Genomic DNA, 16,446 nt, shown 5'->3' on the forward strand with positions numbered 1-16,446 from the left:
TGTGGCAGGGAGTGGGACTTCCAGGACACACTGCCAAGTTTCACTGGATGCCCACGAGTTGTTATGCTGTGAGAGAGGGAGAAAACCTTTTTTCTATCCACTTCCTCTACACCATGCATAACCTTATGAACTTCTGTCATGTTGCCTCTTACTTGTGTTTTCTCTGAACTCAAAAGCCCCAAAGGCTGCAACCTTACCTCATAGGGGAGTTTTGACATTTGATGTCCTTTTGAATTCCATCACTCCAGGCATCCCTTGCCGAGGTTACTGGACTGCTGCTGTGCTAGGATTTTGGAATCACTCCATTCGCTTTCAGGATGAGTCAATTGTCTCAGGTCTGCCCAGAAGTTTCATGGGCTAACAAACTCCATACGTTTGTTGGATGTACACTTGGTTAATCTGGAGTGTAGCAGCACAATCCAACCCACAACTACTGAGAAACAGGTCCCACGGTGTGAAATTAGGCTTGCTCCCAGGTTTGTATGTAAAGGACTGCAGCCAATCTAATTTTCAAGCGAAACCTTCCATTAGAGGGTTTTTAAGGGAAGCGGAAAGAATGTTTTGAAGCAACTGTGCTGTACTCTACCTTCCCTGCAGTCCCCTTGCTTTTACTCAGCAGGGGAAAGGGGGATGTTTATTGCCCTTTTGTTCCATAGGCTCACCTTAGATGACTGCTGCCTTCTCTCCTGTTCTTGCATATTGTCACCAGAGAGAACGGAATGAAAAGCTACATAAAAGGCCGTCTACAAAAAAGAAAAAAAAGAAACCAGAAGAACACAGCTGAATCTATATATGAAACATAACAAACTCTTCTTAGCAAAATCAGCCTGTATATTATTATTATTTCAATACTAAAGCACTATTAATAGGCTTCAAATAAACAATTATGGATCATATCCTTCTTCTTCTTTTTCAATAAAATATAAATATTTAAAAAGTACACTTGCTTACTTTTAATGAGCAGCCTTCTTTGTTGCAGAATTGGGGTGTTTTCAGTTGTTGTTGTTAATTACATTTAAATACCACCCTTATTCCAAGGAACACCATACCCTCCAACATTTCTTCGATAAAATAAGAACGTCCCATTCCCATAATGTTTTTACTATTTATACCCCACACATCTTTTTGGGTTGCTCCAGCTACTCTGGGCGGCTTCCAACATATATAAAAACATAAGAAAACATTAAACTTTAAAAAAACAAAAAAAAAAACCCTGCCCTATACAGGATTGCCTTCAGACGGCTCAGAGGTCAGATAATTCCATACCCTCCAACATTTCTCCAATGAAAATAGGAACTTCCAAAGGAAAAGCAGGACATTCCGGGATCATATCAGAAACTGGGACGTCTTCTCTAAATCAGGGACATCCCTGGAAAATAGGGACACTTGGAGGAGAGTCTGGAACATAGGGTGGCTTACAGTATAAAAACACAAAAAATTATAACCCAATAAGAAAAACTACAACAATACCCTCTTGCTGTTTTAGTACTGACTACAAGACATTTTGCTAAAAGAGGAGGAGTAATGCTGTGCAGACAGTAATCACAATGTAATAAACGAAAATCTGCCCTTATGCCCTTATGGGGGGACACAAGAGCCCTTATAGAGTCCTTTGCAGGTTCTCCATCGGTCAGAGAAAATAACAGAGGCCAGCCAGAGAATACTGAGATGCAAAGCAGCTCGTAAGCCTGATCTTTATTGAACTGTTGCAACAGGGCGCCCCCTTCACATGCAGGAGAAGGAAGAGGACCTAGAACCCAGGTGTGCCCGCCCTTATATAGACATTTTAAATTGCCTGCCCTGGAGTTCACGACCACCCCCCAGACACATCATACACATCATACCTACATCACAGAAAGGGGTGGTCTACAACAGAAATCTGAGTGCGTTGTTTACCTCCTGTCTGGCAGGTTACCTGCCAAAATGTCTGGCAGGTTACCTGCTAAAATGGCTTCATGGCTGTTTTCCTGTGCTGCTTCAGACATGTGGTTTATATATTTATGTACGTGTTTGCTTGGTACATTTATGAACATTTATTATATATATAAGACCTTATTATTTTTTATTTCAACAATGAACAATCTGTGTTAAGACTCCTAATGCTGAACCTACTGGTTTTCTGCTGGACTAACATCTAAGAAATGAATCGGGGTGGGGGTGGGGAATGGGGGTGTTAAATAGCACAGAAGCCTTTACAGAATTTCCCCTGGCACTTGGGGATTTATTTGGAAATGGTCTTTGCATTTTAATGCCTTCAATGCCCAATGCACAGGCTTCTTGCTTCATCTGTGCAACAATACCTGTGTGCAGCCTGGCTCATGGCCTGGCTTCTACGATGGAGGGAAAGGTAAGCTGTGGCTTGACCTGCTGCTTAGCAACCCAGGATGGAAGATGTCAAAGTTCTAAGGTACCAGTGGGACACCAGCATGCCAGAGATTTTTGTTTTAAGCCTGATTCCTCATTAACAACACACAGACACACACGATTAGAGATTAACAAGGGAGAACCCAGCCCTAGTTTATACATTCCTAGTGAGTAGGTCTCACTCTCTGACCAGGTTTGACTCCCAGTTGCAAGGGTTTGTGGGCTCACCCATCTGAAGGGCCATGAAATTGGCCATCGTGGTTGAGGCTGATTGGAGTTGGGAGTCCAACAAAATCTGGAGGGCCAGAGACTTACCATCCCTGGCTTAAATGAATCGGGGAGAGAGAGAGAGAGAGAGAGAGAGAGAGAGAGAGAGAGAGGACTTCCAAGATAGCTTACAAATAATGCAACATTTTAAAGAACACACAAATCTCCCAAAATCAGAAGGAGAGCTGAGGAACAGCAACCCCCTGGAATGTTGACTTTTCTAGCCTGAAAGTATCACTCTTCTGGCCAGCCCTTGAAGGCAAAAACGGGGTGAAATGCATGGTATTTTCAGTGACAGCTTATTTCTACTGAACATTATTTTGAGGAAAGGATAAATTAGCTCCTCTCGATGGTGCTACAGATGAATTATTATACAGAACATAATTCTGAATAACAAAACAAGCCTGTGAAAGTCAAGGTGAGTTTCTGCAGAAAGCCTTATAAAGGGCAATTTCCCTGAGATCATTCTAGCACCTTCTCTGGGTTTTAAGTCTGCAGGAAACTTTGTTTTCCCCACTGAGAAAACCTTACAGTGTAGGGAGAGAGGCATTTGAATGCAGGGGGGCAAATGTGGAAAATTTTGCATTGCATTTCTGGTGGGAAGGAGGTAGTCACCTTTCCCCATACTAACAACCAAAATCAGTTTGACATCATGCCTTTAGTTACAGGTAGGTAACTGTGCTGGTCTGCCGTAGTCAAAATAAAATAAAAAAATTCCTTCCAGTAGCACCTTAGGGACCAACTAAGTTAGTTACTGGTATGAGCTTTCATGTGCATGCACACTTCTTCAGATACTGAGGTAATGCATGTTCTTTGAACTTTTGTCCATTTTAAAAAGGTAAAGGTAAAGGGACCCCTGAGAGTTAAGTCCAGTCGTGAACGACTCTGGGGTTGTGGTGCTCATCTCACTTTACAGGCCGAGGGGGCCAATGCTTGTCCGCAGACAGTTTTTTCCATGTCATGTGGCCAGCATGACTAAACCACTTCTGGCAAAACCAGAGCAGTGCACGGAAACGCCGTTTACCTTCCCGCCAGAGCGGTACCTATTTATCTACTTGCATTTTGACGTGCTTTCAAACTGCTAGGTTGGCAGGAGCTGGGGACCGAGCAACGGGAGCTCACCCCATCGCGGGGATTCAAACCACCAAACTTCCAATCGGCAAGCCCTAGGCTCAGTGGTTTAGGCTGAATAAATAAAATGGTGATTTTCTTGAGTCAAAACGAGAATACCCCTAAACACTTTTAAGGGAAAAAAGTACTGCACACAGTGATCAAGAAATGCATTCCATTGAAATGTAGTAGATATTCACAGGATCGAACTGTACGTTATTGAGTCAGACTAAGTACTGAAATTGTTGCTGGGTTTACATTTTTAGGGAGGAAGGTGAGATTTGATGTGCTTTAATAGTTTCAGCGGGAACAGAAACGGACAGCCTGTCCCACCAGTGTATTACGGTTTCCTAGGTAACTGAACTTGAAATAAGGTGGTCGCTGAAACTGGGTTATAACAAATCAATTTGTCATAGGTTCATTCTTAGCGGGGCTGGACGAAGCAAGGCATTAGCTCAACCCTAAAATAAGCCACAATCCCTGTTTACTGCCCTGACGGAAGATGCAGGTATCACAAATATATTTCTTCCCTAAGCTAACCTGTTAGCAGAAGGTCACATAGTAAACATTTCCATGCATATTTTATTTTACGTACATAGGACACCAACCTCATCATGGCTAAAATAGACGACTACTGTACTAAAACTAAAATAATTGTGAGTTATACTTCATAGAGGTATAAGAACAGCAAACCTATTGCTGTGAAGAATTGTGCCCACAGAGTTAATTTCCCTTTGGAATTAATAGTGTTTTATGTGTGCATGACTTTCAACTTCCCTTATTGATAGGATGTTCCCGCTGCAGGATTTATATCCTTGTGGGAAGGTCTTGCAGGAAGCTTCCGGCATCTTTTGTCGAATCTGCTTGTTTTAAAACCTTGCCGAAAACACTGCCCCGCTTTCGTGGCCCCATTTGCAGGCTGAAAAAGTGGGCCAGCATTTTCAGCCATGTTGTCACTGGGCAGGAGCAAATCTTACAGTATTTGGCCCCATGGAAGGGGCTTCCCACGATGAGCAACGGCAGCGGGAGCAACAGATTTTCCTCAGTGTGCTCTCTTTTCATTACTAGTTGATCTGCTGCCCAAAACTGCCAGTCGGCAACCCAGCAAGCCACTATTTCTCCCAGAATGCCTCTGGAAAGCCTCTCTGACTCAACATAGCCCCAATCTGCACTATGCATTGAAAGCAGTATCATGCCATTTTAATCAGCTATGGTTCCTCCCTAAGAATTCTGGGAACTGTAGTTTGTTAAGCATGTTGAGAGCTGTAGGGCAAACCCCATTCCCCTCAGAGAGCTACAATTCCCAGAGTTCCCTTGGAAGAGGGATTGGTTGTTAAGCTACTCTGAGAATTGTAGCTCTTTAAGGGAAATGAGGGTCACTTAACAACTCTTGGCACCCTTAATAACCTATAGTTCCCAGAATTCTTAGGCGGGAAACATGAGTGCTTAAAATGACATGATACTGCTTTAAATGTATATTACAGATGGGGCCATAGTGTTATAGCCAGAGATAAAACTTAACACAATTTTGCCTTCATTCTATTTGAAAGTAACACTGGGACCTACTCTCACGTAAAAGTGCACAGGTGTGCTGCAGCAGCCTTAGTTTTATTTGGTCTCAGTGGAGCCTACTTTTGAACAAACCAGATCAGGCTGTAAAAGCTGCTCTCGGTTCTCCTCTGCCTTGGGGAATATGGCAGGTTAAAAACTCTAATAAATAATAATGCACAAATCAACTTTTTGAGCAGTGTCAGATACTGATTGTGCTAGTGATAAATGCAACTGTCCTGCTTCGCTTCCCTACCTACCATTTTTCAGGCTGTGATTTGGATATTACTGATTAAAGGATCCGTTCCCAGAATGGAAATGACGGGCTACCATCATTTAATGAGAAATTACAAATTAATAGAACTTCTTGAAGGAAAATACGCCTGGGATCCTGAAGAAATAAGGAACTGAAATAATTCATTGTCTCTGCAGTCCTGAATAAGCACCATTTACCTAATAATAGCACGACATTGCTCTAAAATGAGAGGGGGGGGTAGCCGCACGGATTATCAGTTTCATGTGGGCTTCACGATGGCAAATTTAATTAAGGAGTTATATTTGCATCAATAAATTACCACCCAAGGTAAAATAAACATTATTTGATTTCTTAGCAATTCACTACTGCTTAAGTGTAAAATTAGTGAGGGCTTTTCTTGTTATAAAATAGTTCAGGCACGAAATCAACATCAGCAGCATCAACAAATAGCAGCACGCAGACTCTGCACATGCCTCACAGCTAAGAATCTTCAGATAAAACAGGATAGGAGCATCATTCACAAAAACCTGGGACACCTTGATAACAAAATTGTAATCTGAGTAAAATAATTCCGGTTCATGTTGGCAGTTTGATTTGGATGATCGTAGTAATCTCACAACAATAAGAAAGCTGAAACCATATATTTGTGTACATAATGAGTTGGACTTTTCAGATTGAGAGGTGTAAAAAAGAAAAGGGAACGGAAGATTGTGATCCAAAAGTCAGCAGTGGAAGATGCTGTGCAGGTGCTAAGGGCTTTTGAAACCTTCCTGTTGCAGTTCCCTGCACAGTTTGACAAGCCAGGGATCCTTCCGGCATGGAATCCAAAGGAACTCCTGGTGGTGCAGCAATAAAACTGCTAGCATATTTGCAAAGCTAAGCAGGGTCTGGTTTGGTTTCAAACTGGATGGGAGTCCTTGTGTTGGGAAGCCTGCATTGCAAGGGGTTGGACTGGATGAACCTTGGAGTCCCTTCTGACTCTGCAGCTCTATGATCCTTTGCTTCCTTGGTGGCAAAGGGCAAACTAAGTGATGATCATCACTTAGAAACAGAGGTGCCAGGAGTCAGCATGAATGTCTCCCTTGTTCTCTTATAATGGCAATGGCGCCCTTCTGAGAGGTGGCAGAACTATGTTCCAGTGAGTTCCAGCTGGGAAAAAAAAGCCCTGGCTGGAAGGTACCACAAGGGTCATCTAGTCAAACTCCCTGAAATACAGGAATCTTTTTACCCAACATGGGGCTTGAATCTATGATCCTGATATTTAACAAGTGTGTGTGTGTGTGTGTGTGTGTGTGTGTGTGTGTGTGTGTGTGTGTGTGTTGTGGGAGATGGGGGTCATTGGTCTGTGCTTGTTTTTATTACGTAGTTTGTGCTCTCGTTTTGTGTTTTTTGTGTGGGTTTTTTTGTGTGTGAACCACCCTTTAGAGGAAGGGCAGTATACAAATTAAAACAAACAAACAAGCAAATTCCTGAGTACGCATGCACACACACACTTGGGCATGTGGATTGGGCTTTTGGCCACAGTGTGTTGTAGTTCTTCTTCTCAGCCCACAAGGAGACAGGAATCTCAACAGAGAAAATAGCCTTCTGTGCAATATTTTATGTTCAAAGAGATGAAGACATCTTGACTGTCTAATCTAATGAGATTCCTTGGCAGACATTAGAGTACAAATAGTGACAGTTTTCTGGTGGGAGGGGAGCCTTTTTCTAGGAGAGTTTTCCTTCTGAGAAGCTCTTTTTTAAGACATCTGTTGTAGAACAACTGGAGTCATTTGCAAAGGCAGTAGGCTATGGGTACCTCTGTCTGCTGACAGCAAGATCAATCAAACTATTTTGCACTGCGGTCTGATTTATGTTGGCACACAAATTCGACGGCGTTCCTTTCAGTGGTTGTCATGGATCTCTGATGGGCATGGGGAAGTGCATCAAGTTCACTGTTTTACTGCTGCTTTGTCACAACAACAACGATGCATATTTTTTGGGAGGGTATCCACGTTTCAGCAATCCCAGGCGAATTTTGCGAATTGCCCCAAATGCAGAGATAACGCCGGTCAATATTGACAGTCGGAGCCTGACTACGTATTATGTTCATTACATCAAAAAGAGCTAAATGCAAAGTAAGCCGGGCTCTCACAGTTACGAATTCTGAAGCTCCCCCTGGAGACAGGCATTGAAGGCTGGAGGGGGTCCTAAGCAAACACACAGCGAAGCCTGTGGCTGCCTCTCTTCTTCTGTTGCTTATCTCAGCTTACCTTTAGCAGCTCCTTCTCCCTAGAGAGAGGGTGGGAGAAGCAGCAGAACAAATAACCATGAAAGGAGAGGGAAGCAGACAAATGTGCACAAGGTTTTTAGGAGCTTAATTAATTAAGTAAGTACATATGTTTGCAGAGGGCACTAAAGGAACTTGCAAGTGTAATCTCAGAGCTTTGAGAACTCTTCAAAAACAGGTGAGGTCCCAGAGGATGAGGAGTGGAAGTATCTGACCTTCTTGTGGCCACAGAGAAAGAACAGGAGGGCTCACCTCCACTCAGTCATATAATGCTCAGTGGCGTGTGCTACTTAGCTATAAGCTCCAACAGTGCCAACCAGCATCGGAGCAACATCAGGTCTAGCTAAACAGCAGCAGCCAGTGCAGAGGGGTGGGAATGAGGTCACTGCAGGGTGGCAGTGAGGTCAGGGACAGTTGGCTCTGGCAGTTCACCCATGTAGCCCCAACCTCAGTGTAGATCTGCCCTGCCTTTGCATCATCTCCACACTGCAGGCAGGAGGGTGACGGGACAGCACCACACTGCTCACTCCTGCTCCCATCATTTCCAACCATTCTTCACTCTGACCAGGTGCCATGGACTGTGCTGCACTAAGGAGGAATGGTGGGAGCCACCCTCTTCCCCTGATCCTCAGTCTTCCCAGGAACAGGAGGACAGCGTAGATTTGGAACAGTGGTTTGCAGAGGGGCATAGTTCAGAAGGCAGAAGCTGGGAAATATTAGATGGGGAACAGCTAGAAGAAGAAGAAACACTGGGAGAGAGAGGGTTAACAGATTCACAGTCGATGGACAGCATTTCTCCACCACCCTCCCAAAAGTCGAGAAGAGCTCAGAAAGTCTCAGAACAGAAAGCCCAGAGGGTACAAGCTCAGATTACAAGACGTAGGAGTGACGTAGATTAATAGGGACAGAAGGGGGAGTTACCCTTAACTGGGAGCACCGCCATTCTAGGGAGACACTTTTTTTTTGTCTCTCACCATGTTTATTAAAGAAACTAACTGGTAATAATTTCCTTTTGTTTGATCTGCTTATTTGCCGCCACGGGGGAGGAAGCCTATTCCCTAAAGCCTGACACCAGGGTTGATGGTATTGGGATCCAATGATATACAGAGGGCCGCAGGTTGCCCCGCCCCAAAAAACTGAACCAGTTTGAGACTGGCTTAGATTTGCAAATGTCAACTAAAAGACATTTCAAGTTACAAGGCAGGAGATTCCAACTCAACACCAGGAAGACCTCTCCTTCCTTGGAGGTTTTTAAGCAGAGGTTGGATGACCGTCTGTCATGGATGCTTTAGCTGAGATTCCTCCCTTGCAGGGGGTTGGAGTAGAAGACCTTTGGGGACCCTTCCAACTCTGCAATTCTATTTCACACCACGTTTAAATAGCCACCATCGGCAAGTTCAGGAAAAGATTATACAAGTTTGTTTCACTGGTGGTGCTTAGGAGAAAATCTTTGGAAGGGGAAGTGGTGAAAGAGGTCTGCATGCAGCCTTCTCCGTCGTTCTTGTGTGCCAAAACAGCCAGTTGGTGGAGTTTCAGCTTTTTAAAAAAGTTTCATGATGTGAGTAACTAGCAACTGTTCTAGTGTCCACAGCAGCATTAAAGAAAGTTGCACCAGGATTCTTCTGCCGCAACCTTTTTGCTTCTTAAATGTACAAGATTTGTCTTGCTATAAAAGCATCCCTCCCAGGTATCAAAGAGACTCTTCTCCTCGGGCTCTCTGGATTTATCCGCCTCTCTAAAGTGAGCACTTGATCCCACTAAAACCACGATTCTGCAGCTGAGAGACAAAAACTGGAACTGCTACGGTCACTTTGTCCTCATTTAGAAGGTAATAAAACATTGAAAGGGGAGGTGAACGGAGCTTTAATACTTCATTACTCAATTCTTTTTCCTCCGACAAGCCGGTTCCAGAAGTTGAAATCTGACTGAGGGTGCATGGAGACGGGCGTTCGTTTAATTTAATTTCACTTTTGTCTCTTCCTGACCTAAGCCGTAATGGGATACATTTAGCCAGCAGCTGAACATATTAAACTGCCTTATTCTGGTCCACCTAACCCAGAATTGTCTATTGTGATGGGTCCCCAGGTATTTGGGCAGAGATCTCTCTGCTACCTGAGGCTCTTTTAACTGGAAAGGGTACGGATTGATCCCGAGACCATCTGCACGCAAAGAATTTACTTTGTTATTGAACTATGATCCTTCTCCATAAAGCAAGGAGTGCCATGAGCATGTACAGAATGCATTTCCCTCCTAGTGCTATTTTTTGGTTTAAACCAGCAAATGAAAAATTAGGTGTCTTATGAAAAAGTGTTGTGGGTGTCAGCACAAAATGGCTGCCATTGGCTGGTGGGGAAAGAGATACAGCTACTTTGTACCAGTGAGTAGAGTCAGTGTGGTGTAGTGGTTAGAATGTCGAACTAAATGTGGATAGCAGGCAGACTTGAACCTTGGCATTCTGCACACCAAATGACTCTCAGATAATATTCTATTCTGCAGTATGCATAGCATAGTTGTTGATCCATCCATCTTCCCTGCGCACTGTCTTATACAATGGTACCTTGGGTTACATACGCTTCAGGTTACATACGCTTCAGGTTACAGACTCCGCTAACCCAGAAATAGTGCTTTAGGTTAAGAACTTTGCTTCAGGATGAGAACAGAAATCGTGCTCTGGTGGTGTGGCAGCAGCGGGAGGCCCCATTAGCTAAAGTGGTGCTTCAGGTTAAGAACAGTTTCAGGTTAAGAACGGACCTCCAGAACAAATTAAGTACTTAACCCGAGGTACCACTGTATTGCAGTCTGAAATATCTGGTGCTTTTTTTTTCTGAGGTCAGGTTCTGTATTTGCAAAAGTAAAAACCCAACTTAGAAGAAGGCAGGTGTTGTATCCCTAGAAGCTGCAACAAAGCTTTGTGTTGATTTAGGCAGGAAAGCTGCATTTTTTTAAAAAAATAAAAGGAAGGAAGGAAGCTAAGCTTTACTAACATCAATTAATCTTCCCAAGGTCACAGTTTACATAATTTTAATTAACTTCCATTGAGCGTTGATGCTCACTTTCCAAATGGAAATATGTTCATTAAAACACTTATTAAATAGATTTGCAGCAATGCTGTGAGAGAATGCTAAGCAGAGAAGAGTTTGAATTATTTCTTGAAGCATTCTGGATGACTGACAGAACATTGGCACTTCATGTTTTCGGACTCATGCTGGAGAACTTCTCACTGGATTGTGCTGCAAATACTTTCCATTTACCAAAAGGAAAGAGAGAAACAAACAGGGTTTGAAATGTGTTGGGACCATCGTGTTATGTCATAAATTCAGGTGCTTGTATCAGATTGAACACAGCTTCCCTTTCCAAGTGCTATTTTCTTCTAGAAAAAGAGGTGCCAGACTCACCATGAACAACTCCCGTGTTCTCTTAGAATGACAATGGCACCTACCTAAGAGATACTGGAACTGAGTTCTGGTGAGTTCTGGCTGAAAAAAAGCCATTTGTCACCTCTCTCTCTCTCTCTCTCTCTCTCTCTCTCTCTCTCTCTCTCTCACACACACACACACACACACACACACACACCCTCTCTCTACATATACAGTGGTACCTTGGGTTAAGTAGTTAATTTGTTCCAGAGGTCCGTTCTTAACCTGAAACTGTTCTTAACCTGACGCACCACTTTAGCTAATGGGGCCTCCTGCACGATTTCTGTTCTCATCCTGAAGCAAAGTTCTTAACCCAAGGTACTATTTCTGGGTTAGTGGAGTCTGCAACCTGAAGCGTATGTAAACTGAAGCGTATGTAACCCGAAGTACCACTGTATACCTTTTCTCAGAGGGCTTTTATAAATATTGAGCTGACAGCATATTGAGTTTCATTAAATTTAAAAATTAAGACTGAACTGAAATAGTGTTAACACAGGTCCCAGGCATAAATATTGTTGATTGAAAAGTTAAAAGTAGCTTAGTATTTATGTTAAAATGTTATTAAAATGCTATCTCCTACCCTAAGTAGAAATAAAAGTTTGGATCCTGATTCACACTTCAGGAAATAACCTGCCTCATAGGTGATTCATAGGCTGCCCAATTTGGGTTAGGGTCTGTTTAATTGTCATGTCCCCGTCCCTACCCCCTGTTCACTACTGGAAAATTAAAAAAAAATGGTTATAGCTTTCTTTTGACAAAAGTGGATAAACTTTGCCGACATGGGAGTCCACTCAGAGTTGAAAGAACTGAAAGAATGAATGAATGTAAGCATTCCATAAACATTTCAGCTGAGAGCATTCGATAAACTGAGTGCCATAGCCAAGAAGACCCTTCCACTAGTCACATCTCCAAATATGTAGGAAAAGGTAGGCAGGTACCCAGGTCACAAAACATGGAGGGTTTCAAAGGTATGCACCAGTTCTTTGAACTGTGTTCAGAAATGTCCAGATTCTTCAGGGCTGGTGAGATATGTTTCTTAGGGTTGGCCCCAGTTGGCAGTCTAGCAGCTGTATTCTCTGAACTCACTGAATTCTTTAGGGGCTACACATGTAACATAGCAGGTTCAGAACACTGCAAACAAATAGAATGTGCTGGTCTGAACATACTGAACAGAGCATCACTGGTTATCCTGTGTTTTCCACAACTCAAGATGCTTGTTTTGATCCTTCAAAACCCTAAATGACTTGGGTCCAGCAGTGCCAGAGCGTCCTGGGGGGGGGGGCAATGTCACCCTCCTCAGGGATGACACCCAGAGCGAACCACACCCACTGCACCCCCCTTCCACCACCAGTGGGATCCAGGATACCTGAAGCACCACCTCCTTCTGTCATATAAACTCACCCAAGCTTTAGGATCTACTTCTTCAGAGGTTAAACACATGTTGCACAGGTAGAAGGGTCTTTTCAGTGGTGGCGCCCTGTTTCAGGACCTCCCAACCCAAGTGGACTGCGGGACAGCAACATTACTGTCTTTTACGTGCCTTCCAAAGCTTTAAATAAGTGATCTACATTTCTACTGCTTTTATCAAAACCTCGGACTGTTTGTTGTATTGATTCCAGCTGTTATGTATGTTCTTGCATGCGGATTATTTTTTAAGGTAGCCTTTTTTATTGTAAGCCACACTGGATTCATTTAAAGAGAAAAAGAGGCATATAAATATGAATAATACAAACAAGCAAATAGACAGGATGCACCCTAAAGAGAGATGTTCTGTTCCAGGAAGATGAAAAAGCAGAGACATCACCTTGCCAACAAAGGCCCGTATAGTTAAAGCTATGGTTTTCCCAGTAGTGATGTATGGAAGTGAGAGCTGGACCATCAAGAAGGCTGATCCCCGAAGAATTGATGCTTTTGAATTATGGTGCTGGAGGAGACTCTTGAGAGTCCCATGGACTGCAAGAAGATCAAACCTCTCCATTCTGAAGGAAATCAGCCCTGAGTGCTCACTGGAAGGACAGATCGTGAAGCTGAGGCTCCAATACTTTGGCCACCTGATGAGAAGAGAAGACTCCCTGGAAAAGACCCTGATGTTGGGAAAGATGGAGGGCACAAGGAGAAGGGGACGACAGAGGATGAGATGGTTGGGCAGTGTTCTCGAAGCTACCAGCATGAGTTTGACCAAACTGCGGGAGGCAGTGGAAGACAGGAGTGCCTGGCGTGCTCTGGTCCATGGGGTCACGAAGAGCTGGACACGACTAAACAACAACAACAACAACATGCATCTGAAGCAGATTCAGTACCGAGATGTTCATGAAGTGCCTACTGAATCTGAAGCTGCTGTACGATAAAGGATGAGGATTTGCATCAGCACCAGGAACCATAACCTGCAAGCCACAAAATGCACAGCGAGAGATGGTTTAGGAGAGGAGGCTCTTTGGTGCTGCATTTAGCTGAAGACACCCAATTGCTCCCCACCCTCCCATGTGGCCACACACAGCCCACAGCTACCTGCCTCAAATCGTGCCAGAGCTATGTATCTAAGGGCCACACGCTGGAGCAGAAGGGAATGTTCCTCATCTCCTCTGGAAAGCTACAGCATTTTTGGCTTGCCCCAGGTAAGGAGGATGCGAAGAGGGAGCCAGCAGGAGGCCTCCGAGTGGGAGTGAGCTGTTCAGAGAGTGAAATGTTAAAACCGCAACTTGAAAATTGATCTTTGCAGTGCACCCTGAAAAGCAGGCAATGTTCCCATTGCCTAGCTACCCAGCTGTCGCTACACCCACATGTTTTTCTTTCAACTCACGGTCCCCCTCTCATTAAAGGGCCAACAAGAAACCCATTTTATTTGCCGCACTTTGGCAACGCACACACACACACACAGGCAGAGAGAGGGAGCAACTCCGCAGACCCCCTTTTTACGGCATCCAGGGATGCAAAGTGCAAACCACTTCATGTAAGTGACAGAGGTATGGTCTGCAGTGGCAAGAAACATCCCTGGCCTTCAGCAACATGATATTGCATCTCTCCCCTTGCAATCCATTTGAAGCTGGATTATAACACCAGCAGACGCCCACCCCATAAGTCAGAGCATGTAGGTTTATGCATTACATTAACTGAGACTGTGCAGCCACGGAATCCTATTTCTTTATGTATACACAGGAAATTATCATTTGTGTTTCCATTTCGCATGTACTTTTTTTTTGCATTGTAATAATTGTATGCATTTTCTCCACACCCACACCCCCAATTGTTACCAGGCTGCTACCAAAGCATCTGACAACCAGTTAATTGTTGGGTGCTTATATAGCGCTGCAGAAGCGGCTTTCTGGGCACTGCTGCTTGGTGGTACATGGAAAAGCTCTTTCGGCCAAGCCCTGCCTTTACCTGCCCCTCACCTGGCATGCCAAGAGTTAAGTCCATAGCAAATGTGTTATGAAAAGAGTTATTTTCTGTAAAAGCACCACTGCATTTCCAAACCAAGTCAAGTTAGTGGTGCCTCTAGTACATCTCGCTTTACTGGCCAAGGGAGTCAGCGTACAGCTTCCAGGTCATGTGGACAACAAGACTAATCCACTTCTGGCGAAACCAGAGCAGCGCATGGAAACGCCGTTTACCTTCCCGCTGGAGCCGTACCTATTTATCTACTTGCACTTTGATGTGCTTTTGAACTGTTAGGTTGGCAAGAGCAGGGACCGAGCAACGGGAGCTCACCCTGTCGCGGGGATTCAAACCGCCGACCTTCTGATTGGCAAGCCCTAAAATGAAGGTAAGTATGTTAGAAATGTGCTGCTTGATTGGCCTTTCCCAGCTACTGCTGCATAAGATAATATGGCCAAATAGATAAAAGCACAGCTATGTGTTTGCGATTATACTGTGTCTGTGATTCACTGTGAACAGACTATCCATAATTTGCTAGGTTAAAAAGATGGCAACCCTTCATGAGGTCATATCTAAGTGAGCGATGGACTGGTACAATGACAATAGCCAGTGTGATGAATTTTAATTCTCTGTGTGTCGGAGTATTCGGATCATTCACTTATAATGACATCACTGATGTTTCATGAGGCTGCAGTAGCTCAACTGACTTTTTAAACCCCACACTTTATCGTAATATCCTCAGACAGGTACAAAAAAAAATCAATGGTGAGGGACCTACATCTATCACAACTTCCAAAAAAAACACCCCTCTGCTAATACCAGGGCAAGGGAGGCTACTCTAATTGCCTGGCTTCCTGCCGTAGCTTACATCCACCTGAAGCCGTACGGTGACATTAAAATAGATTTTCGGCCCTTTACTCAATGCATCATCCGCGGCTAAGAAAATAAATCAACCCTTCAACTGGGTGTTGTTAAGTGACAACCGAGGCGATCTCACAGAGGGGTCAGCTCCACAGAAAGTGATCGCTCCCCCTCCTCTCCATTTTAAGGATCCCCAGGGCCTGACTCACAGGAGCCAGCGTGCCAGAAATCACAGTCCAACTACTTCCTACTGAGTAGGATGCCAACATAGCACCTACAGACAGCCTTCTGTGCAAAATAAAGAAGGAAATATAAAATATTGTTGCATGCCAGCCCAGTCTCTGAGCAGTGTGAGATTCCAGGGGTTCCGGGCGCTTAGCCAGGGTTCGTGTTTCCTATTGGGAATGAGGCACAGCAGAGACGGTGGTGTCTTTATGATATATGGTTTATTTACACATATACACAATCCGAGCCTCTGTTGAGGGGTTCATGGCATCAACGTCCCCAAAGGATCCTGCTTCTCCCATAGCAACAACCCTGGTTTCAGACAGACATCAGACATTGCACTCTAACATTGCTCTCCCCTCCAGCTTGCGGCTTTCCTTCTCTGTGACATCACTCCTCCCCTCTCAACTCTAAACTGTGGCTTTAGCGGTTGTCTCCCAACAAGACATCCCCCTTTGATGCTTTGTTATCCTACCTCCAACCCAAGGAGATAAGTAACTATACAACCTTTAGAAGACATTTGAAGTCAGACCTGTATAGGGAAGTTAATAATAATATTTTATTATGTTTTTATATAGGTTGGAAGCTGCCCAGAGTGTCTAGGGCATAAATAATATGGATGGGGTATAAATAATAAAATGTTATAACAACAACAACTATTATTGTTATTATTATTGAATAGGGCATCCTTATTTTCACCAGAGAAATGTTGGAGGATATGCTCTGTCTCTTTCCACAACAGCACACAGCTACTT

The 16,446-nt window shown here is 43.9% G+C and overlaps 1 long non-coding RNA gene across 1 annotated transcript; it reads right to left on the reverse strand.

Moving 5' to 3' along the window:
- Positions 1 to 10,818: 10,818 nt before the first annotated feature.
- On the reverse strand, positions 10,819 to 12,294 carry LOC310713657. Its single transcript, XR_014529386.1, has 2 exons — positions 12,207 to 12,294; positions 10,819 to 11,053 (listed from the first exon to the last, which is right to left on the reverse strand). It is a non-coding gene; the product is annotated as an uncharacterized lncRNA (long non-coding RNA).
- Between the last annotated feature and the right edge of the window lie 4,152 nt (positions 12,295 to 16,446).

The sequence above is a fragment of the Podarcis liolepis genome (assembly GCF_965112155.1).
Source record: "Podarcis liolepis genome assembly, chromosome: 8".
In the NCBI taxonomy this organism is placed as follows: Eukaryota; Metazoa; Chordata; class Lepidosauria; order Squamata; family Lacertidae; genus Podarcis; species Podarcis liolepis.